At 61.2% G+C, this 21,266-nt stretch overlaps 22 non-coding genes across 22 annotated transcripts; all 22 read right to left on the reverse strand.

Moving 5' to 3' along the window:
- Positions 1-503: 503 nt before the first annotated feature.
- Positions 504-667, reverse strand: LOC138660198 (U1 spliceosomal RNA). The gene has a single exon (XR_011317674.1). It is a non-coding gene; the product is annotated as a U1 spliceosomal RNA (small nuclear RNA).
- An 813-nt stretch (positions 668-1,480) lies between these two features.
- Positions 1,481-1,644, reverse strand: LOC138660199 (U1 spliceosomal RNA). The gene has a single exon (XR_011317675.1). It is a non-coding gene; the product is annotated as a U1 spliceosomal RNA (small nuclear RNA).
- Positions 1,645-2,457: 813 nt separating this feature from the next.
- LOC138660201 (U1 spliceosomal RNA) lies at positions 2,458-2,621 on the reverse strand. The gene has a single exon (XR_011317676.1). It is a non-coding gene; the product is annotated as a U1 spliceosomal RNA (small nuclear RNA).
- An 813-nt stretch (positions 2,622-3,434) lies between these two features.
- Positions 3,435-3,598, reverse strand: LOC138660202 (U1 spliceosomal RNA). The gene has a single exon (XR_011317677.1). It is a non-coding gene; the product is annotated as a U1 spliceosomal RNA (small nuclear RNA).
- An 813-nt stretch (positions 3,599-4,411) lies between these two features.
- LOC138660204 (U1 spliceosomal RNA) lies at positions 4,412-4,575 on the reverse strand. The gene has a single exon (XR_011317678.1). It is a non-coding gene; the product is annotated as a U1 spliceosomal RNA (small nuclear RNA).
- An 813-nt stretch (positions 4,576-5,388) lies between these two features.
- On the reverse strand, positions 5,389-5,552 carry LOC138660205 (U1 spliceosomal RNA). The gene has a single exon (XR_011317679.1). It is a non-coding gene; the product is annotated as a U1 spliceosomal RNA (small nuclear RNA).
- Positions 5,553-6,365: 813 nt separating this feature from the next.
- Positions 6,366-6,529, reverse strand: LOC138660206 (U1 spliceosomal RNA). The gene has a single exon (XR_011317680.1). It is a non-coding gene; the product is annotated as a U1 spliceosomal RNA (small nuclear RNA).
- Positions 6,530-7,342: 813 nt separating this feature from the next.
- Positions 7,343-7,506, reverse strand: LOC138660335 (U1 spliceosomal RNA). Its single transcript, XR_011317791.1, has one exon. It is a non-coding gene; the product is annotated as a U1 spliceosomal RNA (small nuclear RNA).
- An 813-nt stretch (positions 7,507-8,319) lies between these two features.
- LOC138660207 (U1 spliceosomal RNA) lies at positions 8,320-8,483 on the reverse strand. The gene has a single exon (XR_011317681.1). It is a non-coding gene; the product is annotated as a U1 spliceosomal RNA (small nuclear RNA).
- Positions 8,484-9,296: 813 nt separating this feature from the next.
- Positions 9,297-9,460, reverse strand: LOC138660208 (U1 spliceosomal RNA). The gene has a single exon (XR_011317682.1). It is a non-coding gene; the product is annotated as a U1 spliceosomal RNA (small nuclear RNA).
- Positions 9,461-10,273: 813 nt separating this feature from the next.
- LOC138660209 (U1 spliceosomal RNA) lies at positions 10,274-10,437 on the reverse strand. The gene has a single exon (XR_011317683.1). It is a non-coding gene; the product is annotated as a U1 spliceosomal RNA (small nuclear RNA).
- An 813-nt stretch (positions 10,438-11,250) lies between these two features.
- On the reverse strand, positions 11,251-11,414 carry LOC138660210 (U1 spliceosomal RNA). Its single transcript, XR_011317684.1, has one exon. It is a non-coding gene; the product is annotated as a U1 spliceosomal RNA (small nuclear RNA).
- An 813-nt stretch (positions 11,415-12,227) lies between these two features.
- LOC138660211 (U1 spliceosomal RNA) lies at positions 12,228-12,391 on the reverse strand. The gene has a single exon (XR_011317685.1). It is a non-coding gene; the product is annotated as a U1 spliceosomal RNA (small nuclear RNA).
- An 813-nt stretch (positions 12,392-13,204) lies between these two features.
- LOC138660212 (U1 spliceosomal RNA) lies at positions 13,205-13,368 on the reverse strand. The gene has a single exon (XR_011317686.1). It is a non-coding gene; the product is annotated as a U1 spliceosomal RNA (small nuclear RNA).
- Positions 13,369-14,181: 813 nt separating this feature from the next.
- LOC138660213 (U1 spliceosomal RNA) lies at positions 14,182-14,345 on the reverse strand. Its single transcript, XR_011317687.1, has one exon. It is a non-coding gene; the product is annotated as a U1 spliceosomal RNA (small nuclear RNA).
- Positions 14,346-15,158: 813 nt separating this feature from the next.
- On the reverse strand, positions 15,159-15,322 carry LOC138660332 (U1 spliceosomal RNA). Its single transcript, XR_011317788.1, has one exon. It is a non-coding gene; the product is annotated as a U1 spliceosomal RNA (small nuclear RNA).
- An 813-nt stretch (positions 15,323-16,135) lies between these two features.
- On the reverse strand, positions 16,136-16,299 carry LOC138660215 (U1 spliceosomal RNA). The gene has a single exon (XR_011317688.1). It is a non-coding gene; the product is annotated as a U1 spliceosomal RNA (small nuclear RNA).
- Positions 16,300-17,112: 813 nt separating this feature from the next.
- Positions 17,113-17,276, reverse strand: LOC138660217 (U1 spliceosomal RNA). Its single transcript, XR_011317689.1, has one exon. It is a non-coding gene; the product is annotated as a U1 spliceosomal RNA (small nuclear RNA).
- An 813-nt stretch (positions 17,277-18,089) lies between these two features.
- On the reverse strand, positions 18,090-18,253 carry LOC138660218 (U1 spliceosomal RNA). The gene has a single exon (XR_011317690.1). It is a non-coding gene; the product is annotated as a U1 spliceosomal RNA (small nuclear RNA).
- Positions 18,254-19,066: 813 nt separating this feature from the next.
- On the reverse strand, positions 19,067-19,230 carry LOC138660219 (U1 spliceosomal RNA). The gene has a single exon (XR_011317691.1). It is a non-coding gene; the product is annotated as a U1 spliceosomal RNA (small nuclear RNA).
- An 813-nt stretch (positions 19,231-20,043) lies between these two features.
- LOC138660220 (U1 spliceosomal RNA) lies at positions 20,044-20,207 on the reverse strand. The gene has a single exon (XR_011317692.1). It is a non-coding gene; the product is annotated as a U1 spliceosomal RNA (small nuclear RNA).
- Positions 20,208-21,020: 813 nt separating this feature from the next.
- Positions 21,021-21,184, reverse strand: LOC138660221 (U1 spliceosomal RNA). The gene has a single exon (XR_011317693.1). It is a non-coding gene; the product is annotated as a U1 spliceosomal RNA (small nuclear RNA).
- Positions 21,185-21,266: the final 82 nt, after the last annotated feature.

Genomic DNA, 21,266 nt, shown 5'->3' on the forward strand with positions numbered 1-21,266 from the left:
CAGCTCGAGCTCCAGCTGCCGGCACCCTCTCATGACTCACTCATCTCCGCTCAAGAGGATGCACGCTGGAGGAGGCTCAAGGGCAGGAGGAGCAAACCGCAGATAGCTGCGCACCAGCGGCCCACTCACAGCTCCAGCTCCAGCCCCAAGGCTGTGAGATGGGGATGCTGCAGGTGCCCTCCCGCGAGCATGCCCGCCTGCACCTGCAGACAAGCAGAGCAAGCCATGTCGTCACCAAGTCAACGAGATGCAAGCGACTTGCTCAATCCCCACCAGCCGGGGGTGGGGGGGTCAAAAAGGGCCAAAGTGTCGAGCAAAGGCAACAACCTCAAACCAACCAAGAAACAATAAACAAAGCATAGCAGCGACACAGGGAAGGTGGCATCCTTCCCCCACAAGGGGGAGCCAAAGGCCACGTCTGCCCGCTGCTTGGAGCTTTTCTCCAAAGCATCGCTTCGGCTCAGCAGAGCATCTTTTGTGTTCTGTCTTTGACCATAGGAAATCAGGGGAAAGCGCGAACGCAGTCCCCCACTACCACAAATTATGCAGTCGAGTTTCCCGCATTTGGGGAAATCGCAGGGGTCAGCACACCCGGAGTGCAATGGATGAGCCTCACCCTGGGAGAACCACCTTAGTGATCATGGTATCTCCCCTGCCAGGTAAGTATGAGTTGGGGCCCGCCGGCCCGACGAGCGCCCCTCCGACGCAGCTCCCCAACATCGCGGAGTCTCGTGCCCGAAAGGGAGGGGGTGGGGGGTGGCGTTCGGCACAGACCGCACGGAGGCTCCTCGAGTGGGAGGCGCCGGTCGCTCCCGACGCGGCTGACGCCCACTCCGACCCCCCACAGGGCAGGCCGAGCTCAAGTCAAAAGCCGCCCAAGATGCACAGCAGCAGCCTGAGTCATTTGCATATAGGAGCCTCGGCTCCGCCCCAGCCTCGCGTCACGTTGCTGCGCTGGCCTGAGAACATGCTGTAGACAGCTCGAGCTCCAGCTGCCGGCACCCTCTCATGACTCACTCATCTCCGCTCAAGAGGATGCACGCTGGAGGAGGCTCAAGGGCAGGAGGAGCAAACCGCAGATAGCTGCGCACCAGCGGCCCACTCACAGCTCCAGCTCCAGCCCCAAGGCTGTGAGATGGGGATGCTGCAGGTGCCCTCCCGCGAGCATGCCCGCCTGCACCTGCAGACAAGCAGAGCAAGCCATGTCGTCACCAAGTCAACGAGATGCAAGCGACTTGCTCAATCCCCACCAGCCGGGGGTGGGGGGGTCAAAAAGGGCCAAAGTGTCGAGCAAAGGCAACAACCTCAAACCAACCAAGAAACAATAAACAAAGCATAGCAGCGACACAGGGAAGGTGGCATCCTTCCCCCACAAGGGGGAGCCAAAGGCCACGTCTGCCCGCTGCTTGGAGCTTTTCTCCAAAGCATCGCTTCGGCTCAGCAGAGCATCTTTTGTGTTCTGTCTTTGACCATAGGAAATCAGGGGAAAGCGCGAACGCAGTCCCCCACTACCACAAATTATGCAGTCGAGTTTCCCGCATTTGGGGAAATCGCAGGGGTCAGCACACCCGGAGTGCAATGGATGAGCCTCACCCTGGGAGAACCACCTTAGTGATCATGGTATCTCCCCTGCCAGGTAAGTATGAGTTGGGGCCCGCCGGCCCGACGAGCGCCCCTCCGACGCAGCTCCCCAACATCGCGGAGTCTCGTGCCCGAAAGGGAGGGGGTGGGGGGTGGCGTTCGGCACAGACCGCACGGAGGCTCCTCGAGTGGGAGGCGCCGGTCGCTCCCGACGCGGCTGACGCCCACTCCGACCCCCCACAGGGCAGGCCGAGCTCAAGTCAAAAGCCGCCCAAGATGCACAGCAGCAGCCTGAGTCATTTGCATATAGGAGCCTCGGCTCCGCCCCAGCCTCGCGTCACGTTGCTGCGCTGGCCTGAGAACATGCTGTAGACAGCTCGAGCTCCAGCTGCCGGCACCCTCTCATGACTCACTCATCTCCGCTCAAGAGGATGCACGCTGGAGGAGGCTCAAGGGCAGGAGGAGCAAACCGCAGATAGCTGTGCACCAGCGGCCCACTCACAGCTCCAGCTCCAGCCCCAAGGCTGTGAGATGGGGATGCTGCAGGTGCCCTCCCGCGAGCATGCCCGCCTGCACCTGCAGACAAGCAGAGCAAGCCATGTCGTCACCAAGTCAACGAGATGCAAGCGACTTGCTCAATCCCCACCAGCCGGGGGTGGGGGGGTCAATAAGGGCCAAAGTGTCGAGCAAAGGCAACAACCTCAAACCAACCAAGAAACAATAAACAAAGCATAGCAGCGACACAGGGAAGGTGGCATCCTTCCCCCACAAGGGGGAGCCAAAGGCCACGTCTGCCCGCTGCTTGGAGCTTTTCTCCAAAGCATCGCTTCGGCTCAGCAGAGCATCTTTTGTGTTCTGTCTTTGACCATAGGAAATCAGGGGAAAGCGCGAACGCAGTCCCCCACTACCACAAATTATGCAGTCGAGTTTCCCGCATTTGGGGAAATCGCAGGGGTCAGCACACCCGGAGTGCAATGGATGAGCCTCACCCTGGGAGAACCACCTTAGTGATCATGGTATCTCCCCTGCCAGGTAAGTATGAGTTGGGGCCCGCCGGCCCGACGAGCGCCCCTCCGACGCAGCTCCCCAACATCGCGGAGTCTCGTGCCCGAAAGGGAGGGGGTGGGGGGTGGCGTTCGGCACAGACCGCACGGAGGCTCCTCGAGTGGGAGGCGCCGGTCGCTCCCGACGCGGCTGACGCCCACTCCGACCCCCCACAGGGCAGGCCGAGCTCAAGTCAAAAGCCGCCCAAGATGCACAGCAGCAGCCTGAGTCATTTGCATATAGGAGCCTCGGCTCCGCCCCAGCCTCGCGTCACGTTGCTGCGCTGGCCTGAGAACATGCTGTAGACAGCTCGAGCTCCAGCTGCCGGCACCCTCTCATGACTCACTCATCTCCGCTCAAGAGGATGCACGCTGGAGGAGGCTCAAGGGCAGGAGGAGCAAACCGCAGATAGCTGCGCACCAGCGGCCCACTCACAGCTCCAGCTCCAGCCCCAAGGCTGTGAGATGGGGATGCTGCAGGTGCCCTCCCGCGAGCATGCCCGCCTGCACCTGCAGACAAGCAGAGCAAGCCATGTCGTCACCAAGTCAACGAGATGCAAGCGACTTGCTCAATCCCCACCAGCCGGGGGTGGGGGGGTCAAAAAGGGCCAAAGTGTCGAGCAAAGGCAACAACCTCAAACCAACCAAGAAACAATAAACAAAGCATAGCAGCGACACAGGGAAGGTGGCATCCTTCCCCCACAAGGGGGAGCCAAAGGCCACGTCTGCCCGCTGCTTGGAGCTTTTCTCCAAAGCATCGCTTCGGCTCAGCAGAGCATCTTTTGTGTTCTGTCTTTGACCATAGGAAATCAGGGGAAAGCGCGAACGCAGTCCCCCACTACCACAAATTATGCAGTCGAGTTTCCCGCATTTGGGGAAATCGCAGGGGTCAGCACACCCGGAGTGCAATGGATGAGCCTCACCCTGGGAGAACCACCTTAGTGATCATGGTATCTCCCCTGCCAGGTAAGTATGAGTTGGGGCCCGCCGGCCCGACGAGCGCCCCTCCGACGCAGCTCCCCAACATCGCGGAGTCTCGTGCCCGAAAGGGAGGGGGTGGGGGGTGGCGTTCGGCACAGACCGCACGGAGGCTCCTCGAGTGGGAGGCGCCGGTCGCTCCCGACGCGGCTGACGCCCACTCCGACCCCCCACAGGGCAGGCCGAGCTCAAGTCAAAAGCCGCCCAAGATGCACAGCAGCAGCCTGAGTCATTTGCATATAGGAGCCTCGGCTCCGCCCCAGCCTCGCGTCACGTTGCTGCGCTGGCCTGAGAACATGCTGTAGACAGCTCGAGCTCCAGCTGCCGGCACCCTCTCATGACTCACTCATCTCCGCTCAAGAGGATGCACGCTGGAGGAGGCTCAAGGGCAGGAGGAGCAAACCGCAGATAGCTGCGCACCAGCGGCCCACTCACAGCTCCAGCTCCAGCCCCAAGGCTGTGAGATGGGGATGCTGCAGGTGCCCTCCCGCGAGCATGCCCGCCTGCACCTGCAGACAAGCAGAGCAAGCCATGTCGTCACCAAGTCAACGAGATGCAAGCGACTTGCTCAATCCCCACCAGCCGGGGGTGGGGGGGTCAAAAAGGGCCAAAGTGTCGAGCAAAGGCAACAACCTCAAACCAACCAAGAAACAATAAACAAAGCATAGCAGCGACACAGGGAAGGTGGCATCCTTCCCCCACAAGGGGGAGCCAAAGGCCACGTCTGCCCGCTGCTTGGAGCTTTTCTCCAAAGCATCGCTTCGGCTCAGCAGAGCATCTTTTGTGTTCTGTCTTTGACCATAGGAAATCAGGGGAAAGCGCGAACGCAGTCCCCCACTACCACAAATTATGCAGTCGAGTTTCCCGCATTTGGGGAAATCGCAGGGGTCAGCACACCCGGAGTGCAATGGATGAGCCTCACCCTGGGAGAACCACCTTAGTGATCATGGTATCTCCCCTGCCAGGTAAGTATGAGTTGGGGCCCGCCGGCCCGACGAGCGCCCCTCCGACGCAGCTCCCCAACATCGCGGAGTCTCGTGCCCGAAAGGGAGGGGGTGGGGGGTGGCGTTCGGCACAGACCGCACGGAGGCTCCTCGAGTGGGAGGCGCCGGTCGCTCCCGACGCGGCTGACGCCCACTCCGACCCCCCACAGGGCAGGCCGAGCTCAAGTCAAAAGCCGCCCAAGATGCACAGCAGCAGCCTGAGTCATTTGCATATAGGAGCCTCGGCTCCGCCCCAGCCTCGCGTCACGTTGCTGCGCTGGCCTGAGAACATGCTGTAGACAGCTCGAGCTCCAGCTGCCGGCACCCTCTCATGACTCACTCATCTCCGCTCAAGAGGATGCACGCTGGAGGAGGCTCAAGGGCAGGAGGAGCAAACCGCAGATAGCTGCGCACCAGCGGCCCACTCACAGCTCCAGCTCCAGCCCCAAGGCTGTGAGATGGGGATGCTGCAGGTGCCCTCCCGCGAGCATGCCCGCCTGCACCTGCAGACAAGCAGAGCAAGCCATGTCGTCACCAAGTCAACGAGATGCAAGCGACTTGCTCAATCCCCACCAGCCGGGGGTGGGGGGGTCAAAAAGGGCCAAAGTGTCGAGCAAAGGCAACAACCTCAAACCAACCAAGAAACAATAAACAAAGCATAGCAGCGACACAGGGAAGGTGGCATCCTTCCCCCACAAGGGGGAGCCAAAGGCCACGTCTGCCCGCTGCTTGGAGCTTTTCTCCAAAGCATCGCTTCGGCTCAGCAGAGCATCTTTTGTGTTCTGTCTTTGACCATAGGAAATCAGGGGAAAGCGCGAACGCAGTCCCCCACTACCACAAATTATGCAGTCGAGTTTCCCGCATTTGGGGAAATCGCAGGGGTCAGCACACCCGGAGTGCAATGGATGAGCCTCACCCTGGGAGAACCACCTTAGTGATCATGGTATCTCCCCTGCCAGGTAAGTATGAGTTGGGGCCCGCCGGCCCGACGAGCGCCCCTCCGACGCAGCTCCCCAACATCGCGGAGTCTCGTGCCCGAAAGGGAGGGGGTGGGGGGTGGCGTTCGGCACAGACCGCACGGAGGCTCCTCGAGTGGGAGGCGCCGGTCGCTCCCGACGCGGCTGACGCCCACTCCGACCCCCCACAGGGCAGGCCGAGCTCAAGTCAAAAGCCGCCCAAGATGCACAGCAGCAGCCTGAGTCATTTGCATATAGGAGCCTCGGCTCCGCCCCAGCCTCGCGTCACGTTGCTGCGCTGGCCTGAGAACATGCTGTAGACAGCTCGAGCTCCAGCTGCCGGCACCCTCTCATGACTCACTCATCTCCGCTCAAGAGGATGCACGCTGGAGGAGGCTCAAGGGCAGGAGGAGCAAACCGCAGATAGCTGCGCACCAGCGGCCCACTCACAGCTCCAGCTCCAGCCCCAAGGCTGTGAGATGGGGATGCTGCAGGTGCCCTCCCGCGAGCATGCCCGCCTGCACCTGCAGACAAGCAGAGCAAGCCATGTCGTCACCAAGTCAACGAGATGCAAGCGACTTGCTCAATCCCCACCAGCCGGGGGTGGGGGGGTCAAAAAGGGCCAAAGTGTCGAGCAAAGGCAACAACCTCAAACCAACCAAGAAACAATAAACAAAGCATAGCAGCGACACAGGGAAGGTGGCATCCTTCCCCCACAAGGGGGAGCCAAAGGCCACGTCTGCCCGCTGCTTGGAGCTTTTCTCCAAAGCATCGCTTCGGCTCAGCAGAGCATCTTTTGTGTTCTGTCTTTGACCATAGGAAATCAGGGGAAAGCGCGAACGCAGTCCCCCACTACCACAAATTATGCAGTCGAGTTTCCCGCATTTGGGGAAATCGCAGGGGTCAGCACACCCGGAGTGCAATGGATGAGCCTCACCCTGGGAGAACCACCTTAGTGATCATGGTATCTCCCCTGCCAGGTAAGTATGAGTTGGGGCCCTCCGGCCCGACGAGCGCCCCTCCGACGCAGCTCCCCAACATCGCGGAGTCTCGTGCCCGAAAGGGAGGGGGTGGGGGGTGGCGTTCGGCACAGACCGCACGGAGGCTCCTCGAGTGGGAGGCGCCGGTCGCTCCCGACGCGGCTGACGCCCACTCCGACCCCCCACAGGGCAGGCCGAGCTCAAGTCAAAAGCCGCCCAAGATGCACAGCAGCAGCCTGAGTCATTTGCATATAGGAGCCTCGGCTCCGCCCCAGCCTCGCGTCACGTTGCTGCGCTGGCCTGAGAACATGCTGTAGACAGCTCGAGCTCCAGCTGCCGGCACCCTCTCATGACTCACTCATCTCCGCTCAAGAGGATGCACGCTGGAGGAGGCTCAAGGGCAGGAGGAGCAAACCGCAGATAGCTGCGCACCAGCGGCCCACTCACAGCTCCAGCTCCAGCCCCAAGGCTGTGAGATGGGGATGCTGCAGGTGCCCTCCCGCGAGCATGCCCGCCTGCACCTGCAGACAAGCAGAGCAAGCCATGTCGTCACCAAGTCAACGAGATGCAAGCGACTTGCTCAATCCCCACCAGCCGGGGGTGGGGGGGTCAAAAAGGGCCAAAGTGTCGAGCAAAGGCAACAACCTCAAACCAACCAAGAAACAATAAACAAAGCATAGCAGCGACACAGGGAAGGTGGCATCCTTCCCCCACAAGGGGGAGCCAAAGGCCACGTCTGCCCGCTGCTTGGAGCTTTTCTCCAAAGCATCGCTTCGGCTCAGCAGAGCATCTTTTGTGTTCTGTCTTTGACCATAGGAAATCAGGGGAAAGCGCGAACGCAGTCCCCCACTACCACAAATTATGCAGTCGAGTTTCCCGCATTTGGGGAAATCGCAGGGGTCAGCACACCCGGAGTGCAATGGATGAGCCTCACCCTGGGAGAACCACCTTAGTGATCATGGTATCTCCTCTGCCAGGTAAGTATGAGTTGGGGCCCGCCGGCCCGACGAGCGCCCCTCCGACGCAGCTCCCCAACATCGCGGAGTCTCGTGCCCGAAAGGGAGGGGGTGGGGGGTGGCGTTCGGCACAGACCGCACGGAGGCTCCTCGAGTGGGAGGCGCCGGTCGCTCCCGACGCGGCTGACGCCCAATCCGACCCCCCACAGGGCAGGCCGAGCTCAAGTCAAAAGCCGCCCAAGATGCACAGCAGCAGCCTGAGTCATTTGCATATAGGAGCCTCGGCTCCGCCCCAGCCTCGCGTCACGTTGCTGCGCTGGCCTGAGAACATGCTGTAGACAGCTCGAGCTCCAGCTGCCGGCACCCTCTCATGACTCACTCATCTCCGCTCAAGAGGATGCACGCTGGAGGAGGCTCAAGGGCAGGAGGAGCAAACCGCAGATAGCTGCGCACCAGCGGCCCACTCACAGCTCCAGCTCCAGCCCCAAGGCTGTGAGATGGGGATGCTGCAGGTGCCCTCCCGCGAGCATGCCCGCCTGCACCTGCAGACAAGCAGAGCAAGCCATGTCGTCACCAAGTCAACGAGATGCAAGCGACTTGCTCAATCCCCACCAGCCGGGGGTGGGGGGGTCAAAAAGGGCCAAAGTGTCGAGCAAAGGCAACAACCTCAAACCAACCAAGAAACAATAAACAAAGCATAGCAGCGACACAGGGAAGGTGGCATCCTTCCCCCACAAGGGGGAGCCAAAGGCCACGTCTGCCCGCTGCTTGGAGCTTTTCTCCAAAGCATCGCTTCGGCTCAGCAGAGCATCTTTTGTGTTCTGTCTTTGACCATAGGAAATCAGGGGAAAGCGCGAACGCAGTCCCCCACTACCACAAATTATGCAGTCGAGTTTCCCGCATTTGGGGAAATCGCAGGGGTCAGCACACCCGGAGTGCAATGGATGAGCCTCACCCTGGGAGAACCACCTTAGTGATCATGGTATCTCCCCTGCCAGGTAAGTATGAGTTGGGGCCCGCCGGCCCGACGAGCGCCCCTCCGACGCAGCTCCCCAACATCGCGGAGTCTCGTGCCCGAAAGGGAGGGGGTGGGGGGTGGCGTTCGGCACAGACCGCACGGAGGCTCCTCGAGTGGGAGGCGCCGGTCGCTCCCGACGCGGCTGACGCCCACTCCGACCCCCCACAGGGCAGGCCGAGCTCAAGTCAAAAGCCGCCCAAGATGCACAGCAGCAGCCTGAGTCATTTGCATATAGGAGCCTCGGCTCCGCCCCAGCCTCGCGTCACGTTGCTGCGCTGGCCTGAGAACATGCTGTAGACAGCTCGAGCTCCAGCTGCCGGCACCCTCTCATGACTCACTCATCTCCGCTCAAGAGGATGCACGCTGGAGGAGGCTCAAGGGCAGGAGGAGCAAACCGCAGATAGCTGCGCACCAGCGGCCCACTCACAGCTCCAGCTCCAGCCCCAAGGCTGTGAGATGGGGATGCTGCAGGTGCCCTCCCGCGAGCATGCCCGCCTGCACCTGCAGACAAGCAGAGCAAGCCATGTCGTCACCAAGTCAACGAGATGCAAGCGACTTGCTCAATCCCCACCAGCCGGGGGTGGGGGGGTCAAAAAGGGCCAAAGTGTCGAGCAAAGGCAACAACCTCAAACCAACCAAGAAACAATAAACAAAGCATAGCAGCGACACAGGGAAGGTGGCATCCTTCCCCCACAAGGGGGAGCCAAAGGCCACGTCTGCCCGCTGCTTGGAGCTTTTCTCCAAAGCATCGCTTCGGCTCAGCAGAGCATCTTTTGTGTTCTGTCTTTGACCATAGGAAATCAGGGGAAAGCGCGAACGCAGTCCCCCACTACCACAAATTATGCAGTCGAGTTTCCCGCATTTGGGGAAATCGCAGGGGTCAGCACACCCGGAGTGCAATGGATGAGCCTCACCCTGGGAGAACCACCTTAGTGATCATGGTATCTCCCCTGCCAGGTAAGTATGAGTTGGGGCCCGCCGGCCCGACGAGCGCCCCTCCGACGCAGCTCCCCAACATCGCGGAGTCTCGTGCCCGAAAGGGAGGGGGTGGGGGGTGGCGTTCGGCACAGACCGCACGGAGGCTCCTCGAGTGGGAGGCGCCGGTCGCTCCCGACGCGGCTGACGCCCACTCCGACCCCCCACAGGGCAGGCCGAGCTCAAGTCAAAAGCCGCCCAAGATGCACAGCAGCAGCCTGAGTCATTTGCATATAGGAGCCTCGGCTCCGCCCCAGCCTCGCGTCACGTTGCTGCGCTGGCCTGAGAACATGCTGTAGACAGCTCGAGCTCCAGCTGCCGGCACCCTCTCATGACTCACTCATCTCCGCTCAAGAGGATGCACGCTGGAGGAGGCTCAAGGGCAGGAGGAGCAAACCGCAGATAGCTGCGCACCAGCGGCCCACTCACAGCTCCAGCTCCAGCCCCAAGGCTGTGAGATGGGGATGCTGCAGGTGCCCTCCCGCGAGCATGCCCGCCTGCACCTGCAGACAAGCAGAGCAAGCCATGTCGTCACCAAGTCAACGAGATGCAAGCGACTTGCTCAATCCCCACCAGCCGGGGGTGGGGGGGTCAAAAAGGGCCAAAGTGTCGAGCAAAGGCAACAACCTCAAACCAACCAAGAAACAATAAACAAAGCATAGCAGCGACACAGGGAAGGTGGCATCCTTCCCCCACAAGGGGGAGCCAAAGGCCACGTCTGCCCGCTGCTTGGAGCTTTTCTCCAAAGCATCGCTTCGGCTCAGCAGAGCATCTTTTGTGTTCTGTCTTTGACCATAGGAAATCAGGGGAAAGCGCGAACGCAGTCCCCCACTACCACAAATTATGCAGTCGAGTTTCCCGCATTTGGGGAAATCGCAGGGGTCAGCACACCCGGAGTGCAATGGATGAGCCTCACCCTGGGAGAACCACCTTAGTGATCATGGTATCTCCCCTGCCAGGTAAGTATGAGTTGGGGCCCGCCGGCCCGACAAGCGCCCCTCCGACGCAGCTCCCCAACATCGCGGAGTCTCGTGCCCGAAAGGGAGGGGGTGGGGGGTGGCGTTCGGCACAGACCGCACGGAGGCTCCTCGAGTGGGAGGCGCCGGTCGCTCCCGACGCGGCTGACGCCCACTCCGACCCCCCACAGGGCAGGCCGAGCTCAAGTCAAAAGCCGCCCAAGATGCACAGCAGCAGCCTGAGTCATTTGCATATAGGAGCCTCGGCTCCGCCCCAGCCTCGCGTCACGTTGCTGCGCTGGCCTGAGAACATGCTGTAGACAGCTCGAGCTCCAGCTGCCGGCACCCTCTCATGACTCACTCATCTCCGCTCAAGAGGATGCACGCTGGAGGAGGCTCAAGGGCAGGAGGAGCAAACCGCAGATAGCTGCGCACCAGCGGCCCACTCACAGCTCCAGCTCCAGCCCCAAGGCTGTGAGATGGGGATGCTGCAGGTGCCCTCCCGCGAGCATGCCCGCCTGCACCTGCAGACAAGCAGAGCAAGCCATGTCGTCACCAAGTCAACGAGATGCAAGCGACTTGCTCAATCCCCACCAGCCGGGGGTGGGGGGGTCAAAAAGGGCCAAAGTGTCGAGCAAAGCCAACAACCTCAAACCAACCAAGAAACAATAAACAAAGCATAGCAGCGACACAGGGAAGGTGGCATCCTTCCCCCACAAGGGGGAGCCAAAGGCCACGTCTGCCCGCTGCTTGGAGCTTTTCTCCAAAGCATCGCTTCGGCTCAGCAGAGCATCTTTTGTGTTCTGTCTTTGACCATAGGAAATCAGGGGAAAGCGCGAACGCAGTCCCCCACTACCACAAATTATGCAGTCGAGTTTCCCGCATTTGGGGAAATCGCAGGGGTCAGCACACCCGGAGTGCAATGGATGAGCCTCACCCTGGGAGAACCACCTTAGTGATCATGGTATCTCCCCTGCCAGGTAAGTATGAGTTGGGGCCCGCCGGCCCGACGAGCGCCCCTCCGACGCAGCTCCCCAACATCGCGGAGTCTCGTGCCCGAAAGGGAGGGGGTGGGGGGTGGCGTTCGGCACAGACCGCACGGAGGCTCCTCGAGTGGGAGGCGCCGGTCGCTCCCGACGCGGCTGACGCCCACTCCGACCCCCCACAGGGCAGGCCGAGCTCAAGTCAAAAGCCGCCCAAGATGCACAGCAGCAGCCTGAGTCATTTGCATATAGGAGCCTCGGCTCCGCCCCAGCCTCGCGTCACGTTGCTGCGCTGGCCTGAGAACATGCTGTAGACAGCTCGAGCTCCAGCTGCCGGCACCCTCTCATGACTCACTCATCTCCGCTCAAGAGGATGCACGCTGGAGGAGGCTCAAGGGCAGGAGGAGCAAACCGCAGATAGCTGCGCACCAGCGGCCCACTCACAGCTCCAGCTCCAGCCCCAAGGCTGTGAGATGGGGATGCTGCAGGTGCCCTCCCGCGAGCATGCCCGCCTGCACCTGCAGACAAGCAGAGCAAGCCATGTCGTCACCAAGTCAACGAGATGCAAGCGACTTGCTCAATCCCCACCAGCCGGGGGTGGGGGGGTCAAAAAGGGCCAAAGTGTCGAGCAAAGGCAACAACCTCAAACCAACCAAGAAACAATAAACAAAGCATAGCAGCGACACAGGGAAGGTGGCATCCTTCCCCCACAAGGGGGAGCCAAAGGCCACGTCTGCCCGCTGCTTGGAGCTTTTCTCCAAAGCATCGCTTCGGCTCAGCAGAGCATCTTTTGTGTTCTGTCTTTGACCATAGGAAATCAGGGGAAAGCGCGAACGCAGTCCCCCACTACCACAAATTATGCAGTCGAGTTTCCCGCATTTGGGGAAATCGCAGGGGTCAGCACACCCGGAGTGCAATGGATGAGCCTCACCCTGGGAGAACCACCTTAGTGATCATGGTATCTCCCCTGCCAGGTAAGTATGAGTTGGGGCCCGCCGGCCCGACGAGCGCCCCTCCGACGCAGCTCCCCAACATCGCGGAGTCTCGTGCCCGAAAGGGAGGGGGTGGGGGGTGGCGTTCGGCACAGACCGCACGGAGGCTCCTCGAGTGGGAGGCGCCGGTCGCTCCCGACGCGGCTGACGCCCACTCCGACCCCCCACAGGGCAGGCCGAGCTCAAGTCAAAAGCCGCCCAAGATGCACAGCAGCAGCCTGAGTCATTTGCATATAGGAGCCTCGGCTCCGCCCCAGCCTCGCGTCACGTTGCTGCGCTGGCCTGAGAACATGCTGTAGACAGCTCGAGCTCCAGCTGCCGGCACCCTCTCATGACTCACTCATCTCCGCTCAAGAGGATGCACGCTGGAGGAGGCTCAAGGGCAGGAGGAGCAAACCGCAGATAGCTGCGCACCAGCGGCCCACTCACAGCTCCAGCTCCAGCCCCAAGGCTGTGAGATGGGGATGCTGCAGGTGCCCTCCCGCGAGCATGCCCGCCTGCACCTGCAGACAAGCAGAGCAAGCCATGTCGTCACCAAGTCAACGAGATGCAAGCGACTTGCTCAATCCCCACCAGCCGGGGGTGGGGGGGTCAAAAAGGGCCAAAGTGTCGAGCAAAGCCAACAACCTCAAACCAACCAAGAAACAATAAACAAAGCATAGCAGCGACACAGGGAAGGTGGCATCCTTCCCCCACAAGGGGGAGCCAAAGGCCACGTCTGCCCGCTGCTTGGAGCTTTTCTCCAAAGCATCGCTTCGGCTCAGCAGAGCATCTTTTGTGTTCTGTCTTTGACCATAGGAAATCAGGGGAAAGCGCGAACGCAGTCCCCCACTACCACAAATTATGCAGTCGAGTTTCCCGCATTTGGGGAAATCGCAGGGGTCAGCACACCCGGAGTGCAATGGATGAGCCTCACCCTGGGAGAACCACCTTAGTGATCATGGTATCTCCCCTGCCAGGTAAGTATGAGTTGGGGCCCGCCGGCCCGACGAGCGCCCCTCCGACGCAGCTCCCCAACATCGCGGAGTCTCGTGCCCGAAAGGGAGGGGGTGGGGGGTGGCGTTCGGCACAGACCGCACGGAGGCTCCTCGAGTGGGAGGCGCCGGTCGCTCCCGACGCGGCTGACGCCCACTCCGACCCCCCACAGGGCAGGCCGAGCTCAAGTCAAAAGCCGCCCAAGATGCACAGCAGCAGCCTGAGTCATTTGCATATAGGAGCCTCGGCTCCGCCCCAGCCTCGCGTCACGTTGCTGCGCTGGCCTGAGAACATGCTGTAGACAGCTCGAGCTCCAGCTGCCGGCACCCTCTCATGACTCACTCATCTCCGCTCAAGAGGATGCACGCTGGAGGAGGCTCAAGGGCAGGAGGAGCAAACCGCAGATAGCTGCGCACCAGCGGCCCACTCACAGCTCCAGCTCCAGCCCCAAGGCTGTGAGATGGGGATGCTGCAGGTGCCCTCCCGCGAGCATGCCCGCCTGCACCTGCAGACAAGCAGAGCAAGCCATGTCGTCACCAAGTCAACGAGATGCAAGCGACTTGCTCAATCCCCACCAGCCGGGGGTGGGGGGGTCAAAAAGGGCCAAAGTGTCGAGCAAAGCCAACAACCTCAAACCAACCAAGAAACAATAAACAAAGCATAGCAGCGACACAGGGAAGGTGGCATCCTTCCCCCACAAGGGGGAGCCAAAGGCCACGTCTGCCCGCTGCTTGGAGCTTTTCTCCAAAGCATCGCTTCGGCTCAGCAGAGCATCTTTTGTGTTCTGTCTTTGACCATAGGAAATCAGGGGAAAGCGCGAACGCAGTCCCCCACTACCACAAATTATGCAGTCGAGTTTCCCGCATTTGGGGAAATCGCAGGGGTCAGCACACCCGGAGTGCAATGGATGAGCCTCACCCTGGGAGAACCACCTTAGTGATCATGGTATCTCCCCTGCCAGGTAAGTATGAGTTGGGGCCCGCCGGCCCGACGAGCGCCCCTCCGACGCAGCTCCCCAACATCGCGGAGTCTCGTGCCCGAAAGGGAGGGGGTGGGGGGTGGCGTTCGGCACAGACCGCACGGAGGCTCCTCGAGTGGGAGGCGCCGGTCGCTCCCGACGCGGCTGACGCCCACTCCGACCCCCCACAGGGCAGGCCGAGCTCAAGTCAAAAGCCGCCCAAGATGCACAGCAGCAGCCTGAGTCATTTGCATATAGGAGCCTCGGCTCCGCCCCAGCCTCGCGTCACGTTGCTGCGCTGGCCTGAGAACATGCTGTAGACAGCTCGAGCTCCAGCTGCCGGCACCCTCTCATGACTCACTCATCTCCGCTCAAGAGGATGCACGCTGGAGGAGGCTCAAGGGCAGGAGGAGCAAACCGCAGATAGCTGCGCACCAGCGGCCCACTCACAGCTCCAGCTCCAGCCCCAAGGCTGTGAGATGGGGATGCTGCAGGTGCCCTCCCGCGAGCATGCCCGCCTGCACCTGCAGACAAGCAGAGCAAGCCATGTCGTCACCAAGTCAACGAGATGCAAGCGACTTGCTCAATCCCCACCAGCCGGGGGTGGGGGGGTCAAAAAGGGCCAAAGTGTCGAGCAAAGGCAACAACCTCAAACCAACCAAGAAACAATAAACAAAGCATAGCAGCGACACAGGGAAGGTGGCATCCTTCCCCCACAAGGGGGAGCCAAAGGCCACGTCTGCCCGCTGCTTGGAGCTTTTCTCCAAAGCATCGCTTCGGCTCAGCAGAGCATCTTTTGTGTTCTGTCTTTGACCATAGGAAATCAGGGGAAAGCGCGAACGCAGTCCCCCACTACCACAAATTATGCAGTCGAGTTTCCCGCATTTGGGGAAATCGCAGGGGTCAGCACACCCGGAGTGCAATGGATGAGCCTCACCCTGGGAGAACCACCTTAGTGATCATGATATCTCCCCTGCCAGGTAAGTATGAGTTGGGGCCCGCCGGCCCGACGAGCGCCCCTCCGACGCAGCTCCCCAACATCGCGGAGTCTCGTGCCCGAAAGGGAGGGGGTGGGGGGTGGCGTTCGGCACAGACCGCACGGAGGCTCCTCGAGTGGGAGGCGCCGGTCGCTCCCGACGCGGCTGACGCCCACTCCGACCCCCCACAGGGCAGGCCGAGCTCAAGTCAAAAGCCGCCCAAGATGCACAGCAGCAGCCTGAGTCATTTGCATATAGGAGCCTCGGCTCCGCCCCAGCCTCGCGTCACGTTGCTGCGCTGGCCTGAGAACATGCTGTAGACAGCTCGAGCTCCAGCTGCCGGCACCCTCTCATGACTCACTCATCTCCGCTCAAGAGGATGCACGCTGGAGGAGGCTCAAGGGCAGGAGGAGCAAACCGCAGATAGCTGCGCACCAGCGGCCCACTCACAGCTCCAGCTCCAGCCCCAAGGCTGTGAGATGGGGATGCTGCAGGTGCCCTCCCGCGAGCATGCCCGCCTGCACCTGCAGACAAGCAGAGCAAGCCATGTCGTCACCAAGTCAACGAGATGCAAGCGACTTGCTCAATCCCCACCAGCCGGGGGTGGGGGGGTCAAAAAGGGCCAAAGTGTCGAGCAAAGCCAACAACCTCAAACCAACCAAGAAACAATAAACAAAGCATAGCAGCGACACAGGGAAGGTGGCATCCTTCCCCCACAAGGGGGAGCCAAAGGCCACGTCTGCCCGCTGCTTGGAGCTTTTCTCCAAAGCATCGCTTCGGCTCAGCAGAGCATCTTTTGTGTTCTGTCTTTGACCATAGGAAATCAGGGGAAAGCGCGAACGCAGTCCCCCACTACCACAAATTATGCAGTCGAGTTTCCCGCATTTGGGGAAATCGCAGGGGTCAGCACACCCGGAGTGCAATGGATGAGCCTCACCCTGGGAGAACCACCTTAGTGATCATGGTATCTCCCCTGCCAGGTAAGTATGAGTTGGGGCCCGCCGGCCCGACGAGCGCCCCTCCGACGCAGCTCCCCAACATCGCGGAGTCTCGTGCCCGAAAGGGAGGGGGTGGGGGGTGGCGTTCGGCACAGACCGCACGGAGGCTCCTCGAGTGGGAGGCGCCGGTCGCTCCCGACGCGGCTGACGCCCACTCCGACCCCCCACAGGGCAGGCCGAGCTCAAGTCAAAAGCCGCCCAAGATGCACAGCAGCAGCCTGAGTCATTTGCATATAGGAGCCTCGGCTCCGCCCCAGCCTCGCGTCACGTTGCTGCGCTGGCCTGAGAACATGCTGTAGACAGCTCGAGCTCCAGCTGCCGGCACCCTCTCATGACTCACTCATCTCCGCTCAAGAGGATGCACGCTGGAGGAGGCTCAAGGGCAGGAGGAGCAAACCGCAGATAGCTGCGCACCAGCGGCCCACTCACAGCTCCAGCTCCAGCCCCAAGGCTGTGAGATGGGGATGCTGCAGGTGCCCTCCCGCGAGCATGCCCGCCTGCACCTGCAGACAAGCAGAGCAAGCCATGTCGTCACCAAGTCAACGAGATGCAAGCGACTTGCTCAATCCCCACCAGCCGGGGGTGGGGGGGTCAAAAAGGGCCAAAGTGTCGAGCAAAGCCAACAACCTCAAACCAACCAAGAAACAATAAACAAAGCATAGCAGCGACACAGGGAAGGTGGCATCCTTCCCCCACAAGGGGGAGCCAAAGGCCACGTCTGCCCGCTGCTTGGAGCTTTTCTCCAAAGCATCGCTTCGGCTCAGCAGAGCATCTTTTGTGTTCTGTCTTTGACCATAGGAAATCAGGGGAAAGCGCGAACGCAGTCCCCCACTACCACAAATTATGCAGTCGAGTTTCCCGCATTTGGGGAAATCGCAGGGGTCAGCACACCCGGAGTGCAATGGATGAGCCTCACCCTGGGAGAACCACCTTAGTGATCATGGTATCTCCCCTGCCAGGTAAGTATGAGTTGGGGCCCGCCGGCCCGACGAGCGCCCCTCCGACGCAGCTCCCCAACATCGCGGAGTCTCGTGCCCGAAAGGGAGGGGGTGGGGGGTGGCGTTCGGCACAGACCGCACGGAGGCTCCTCGAGTGGGAGGCGCCGGTCGCTCCCGACGCGGCTGACGCCCACTCCGACCCCCCACAGGGCAGGCCGAGCTCAAGTCAAAAGCCGCCCAAGATGCACAGCAGCAGCCTGAGTCATTTGCATATAGGAGCCTCGGCTCCGCCCCAGCCTCGCGTCACGTTGCTGCGCTGGCCTGAGAACATGCTGTAGACAGCTCGAGCTCCAGCTGCCGGCACCCTCTCATGACTCACTCATCTCCGCTCAAGAGGATGCACGCTGGAGGAGGCTCAAGGGCAGGAGGAGCAAACCGCAGATAGCTGCGCACCAGCGGCCCACTCACAGCTCCAGCTCCAGCCCCAAGGCTGTGAGATGGGGATGCTGCAGGTGCCCTCCCGCGAGCATGCCCGCCTGCACCTGCAGACAAGCAGAGCAAGCCATGTCGTCACCAAGTCAACGAGATGCAAGCGACTTGCTCAATCCCCACCAGCCGGGGGTGGGGGGGTCAAAAAGGGCCAAAGTGTCGAGCAAAGCCAACAACCTCAAACCAACCAAGAAACAATAAACAAAGCATAGCAGCGACACAGGGAAGGTGGCATCCTTCCCCCACAAGGGGGAGCCAAAGGCCACGTCTGCCCGCTGCTTGGAGCTTTTCTCCAAAGCATCGCTTCGGCTCAGCAGAGCATCTTTTGTGTTCTGTCTTTGACCATAGGAAATCAGGGGAAAGCGCGAACGCAGTCCCCCACTACCACAAATTATGCAGTCGAGTTTCCCGCATTTGGGGAAATCGCAGGGGTCAGCACACCCGGAGTGCAATGGATGAGCCTCACCCTGGGAGAACCACCTTAGTGATCATGGTATCTCCCCTGCCAGGTAAGTATGAGTTGGGGCCCGCCGGCCCGACGAGCGCCCCTCCGACGCAGCTCCCCAACATCGCGGAGTCTCGTGCCCGAAAGGGAGGGGGTGGGGGGTGGCGTTCGGCACAGACCGCACGGAGGCTCCTCGAGTGGGAGGCGCCGGTCGCTCCCGACGCGGCTGACGCCCACTCCGACCCCCCACAGGGCAGGCCGAGCTCAAGTCAAAAGCCGCCCAAGATGCACAGCAGCAGCCTGAGTCATTTGCATATAGGAGCCTCGGCTCCGCCCCAGCCTCGCGTCACGTTGCTGCGCTGGCCTGAGAACATGCTGTAGACAGCTCGAGCTCCAGCTGCCGGCACCCTCTCATGACTCACTCATCTCCGCTCAAGAGGATGCACGCTGGAGGAGGCTCAAGGGCAGGAGGAGCAAACCGCAGATAGCTGCGCACCAGCGGCCCACTCACAGCTCCAGCTCCAGCCCCAAGGCTGTGAGATGGGGATGCTGCAGGTGCCCTCCCGCGAGCATGCCCGCCTGCACCTGCAGACAAGCAGAGCAAGCCATGTCGTCACCAAGTCAACGAGATGCAAGCGACTTGCTCAATCCCCACCAGCCGGGGGTGGGGGGGTCAAAAAGGGCCAAAGTGTCGAGCAAAGCCAACAACCTCAAACCAACCAAGAAACAATAAACAAAGCATAGCAGCGACACAGGGAAGGTGGCATCCTTCCCCCACAAGGGGGAGCCAAAGGCCACGTCTGCCCGCTGCTTGGAGCTTTTCTCCAAAGCATCGCTTCGGCTCAGCAGAGCATCTTTTGTGTTCTGTCTTTGACCATAGGAAATCAGGGGAAAGCGCGAACGCAGTCCCCCACTACCACAAATTATGCAGTCGAGTTTCCCGCATTTGGGGAAATCGCAGGGGTCAGCACACCCGGAGTGCAATGGATGAGCCTCACCCTGGGAGAACCACCTTAGTGATCATGGTATCTCCCCTGCCAGGTAAGTATGAGTTGGGGCCCGCCGGCCCGACGAGCGCCCCTCCGACGCAGCTCCCCAACATCGCGGAGTCTCGTGCCCGAAAGGGAGGGGGTGGGGGGTGGCGTTCGGCACAGACCGCACGGAGGCTCCTCGAGTGGGAGGCGCCGGTCGCTCCCGACGCGGCTGACGCCCACTCCGACCCCCCACAGGGCAGGCCGAGCTCAAGTCAAAAGCCGCCCAAGATGCACAGCAGCAGCCTGAGTCATTTGCATATAGGAGCCTCGGCTCCGCCCCAGCCTCGCGTCACGTTGCTGCGCTGGCCTGAGAACATGCTGTAGACAGCTCGAGCTCCAGCTGCCGGCACCCTCTCATGACTCACTCATCTCCGCTCAAGAGGATGCACGCTGGAGGAGGCTCAAGGGCAGGAGGAGCAAACCGCAGATAGCTGCGCACCAGCGGCCCACTCACAGCTCCAGCTCCAGCCCCAAGGCTGTGAGATGGGGATGCTGCAGGTGCCCTCCCGCGAGCATGCCCGCCTGCACCTGCAGACAAGCAGAGCAAGCCATGTCGTCACCAAGTCAACGAGATGCAAGCGACTTGCTCAATCCCCACCAGCCGGGGGTGGGGGGGTCAAAAAGGGCCAAAGTGTCGAGCAAAGGCAACAACCTCAAACCAACCAAGAAACAATAAACAAAGCATAGCAGCGACACAGGGAAGGTGGCATCCTTCCCCCACAAGGGGGAGCCAAAGGCCACGTCTGCCCGCTGCTTGGAGCTTTTCTCCAAAGCATCGCTTCGGCTCAGCAGAGCATCTTTTGTGTTCTGTCTTTGACCATAGGAAATCAGGGGAAAGCGCGAACGCAGTCCCCCACTACCACAAATTATGCAGTCGAGTTTCCCGCATTTGGGGAAATCGCAGGGGTCAGCACACCCGGAGTGCAATGGATGAGCCTCACCCTGGGAGAACCACCTTAGTGATCATGGTATCTCCCCTGCCAGGTAAGTATGAGTTGGGGCCCGCCGGCCCGACGAGCGCCCCTCCGACGCAGCTCCCCAACATCGCGGAGTCTCGTGCCCGAAAGGGAGGGGGTGGGGGGTGGCGTTCGGCACAGACCGCACGGAGGCTCCTCGAGTGGGAGGCGCCGGTCGCTCCCGACGCGGCTGACGCCCACTCCGACCCCCCACAGGGCAGGCCGAGCTCAAGTCAAAAGCCGCCCAAGATGCACAGCAGCAGCCTGAGTCATTTGCATATAGGAGCCTCGGCTCCGCCCCAGCCTCGCGTCACGTTGCTGCGCTGGCCTGAGAACATGCTGTAGACAGCTCGAGCTCCAGCTGCCGGCACCCTCTCATGACTCACTCATCTCCGCTCAAGAGGATGCACGCTGGAGGAGGCTCAAGGGCAGGAGGAGCAAACCGCAGATAGCTGCGCACCAGCGGCCCACTCACAGCTCCAGCTCCAGCCCCAAGGCTGTGAGATGGGGATGCTGCAGGTGCCCTCCCGCGAGCATGCCCGCCTGCACCTGCAGACAAGCAGAGCAAGCCATGTCGTCACCAAGTCAACGAGATGCAAGCGACTTGCTCAATCCCCACCAGCCGGGGGTGGGGGGGTCAAAAAGGGCCAAAGTGTCGAGCAAAGCCAACAACCTCAAACCAACCAAGAAACAATAAACAAAGCATAGCAGCGACACAGGGAAGGTGGCATCCTTCCCCCACAAGGGGGAGCCAAAGGCCACGTCTGCCCGCTGCTTGGAGCTTTTCTCCAAAGCATCGCTTCGGCTCAGCAGAGCATCTTTTGTGTTCTGTCTTTGACCATAGGAAATCAGGGGAAAGCGCGAACGCAGTCCCCCACTACCACAAATTATGCAGTCGAGTTTCCCGCATTTGGGGAAATCGCAGGGGTCAGCACACCCGGAGTGCAATGGATGAGCCTCACCCTGGGAGAACCACCTTAGTGATCATGGTATCTCCCCTGCCAGGTAAGTATGAGTTGGGGCCCGCCGGCCCGACGAGCGCCCCTCCGACGCAGCTCCCCAACATCGCGGAGTCTCGTGCCCGAAAGGGAGGGG

This window comes from Ranitomeya imitator, chromosome 1 (genome assembly GCF_032444005.1).
Source record: "Ranitomeya imitator isolate aRanImi1 chromosome 1, aRanImi1.pri, whole genome shotgun sequence".
Lineage (NCBI taxonomy): Eukaryota > Metazoa > Chordata > Amphibia > Anura > Dendrobatidae > Ranitomeya > Ranitomeya imitator.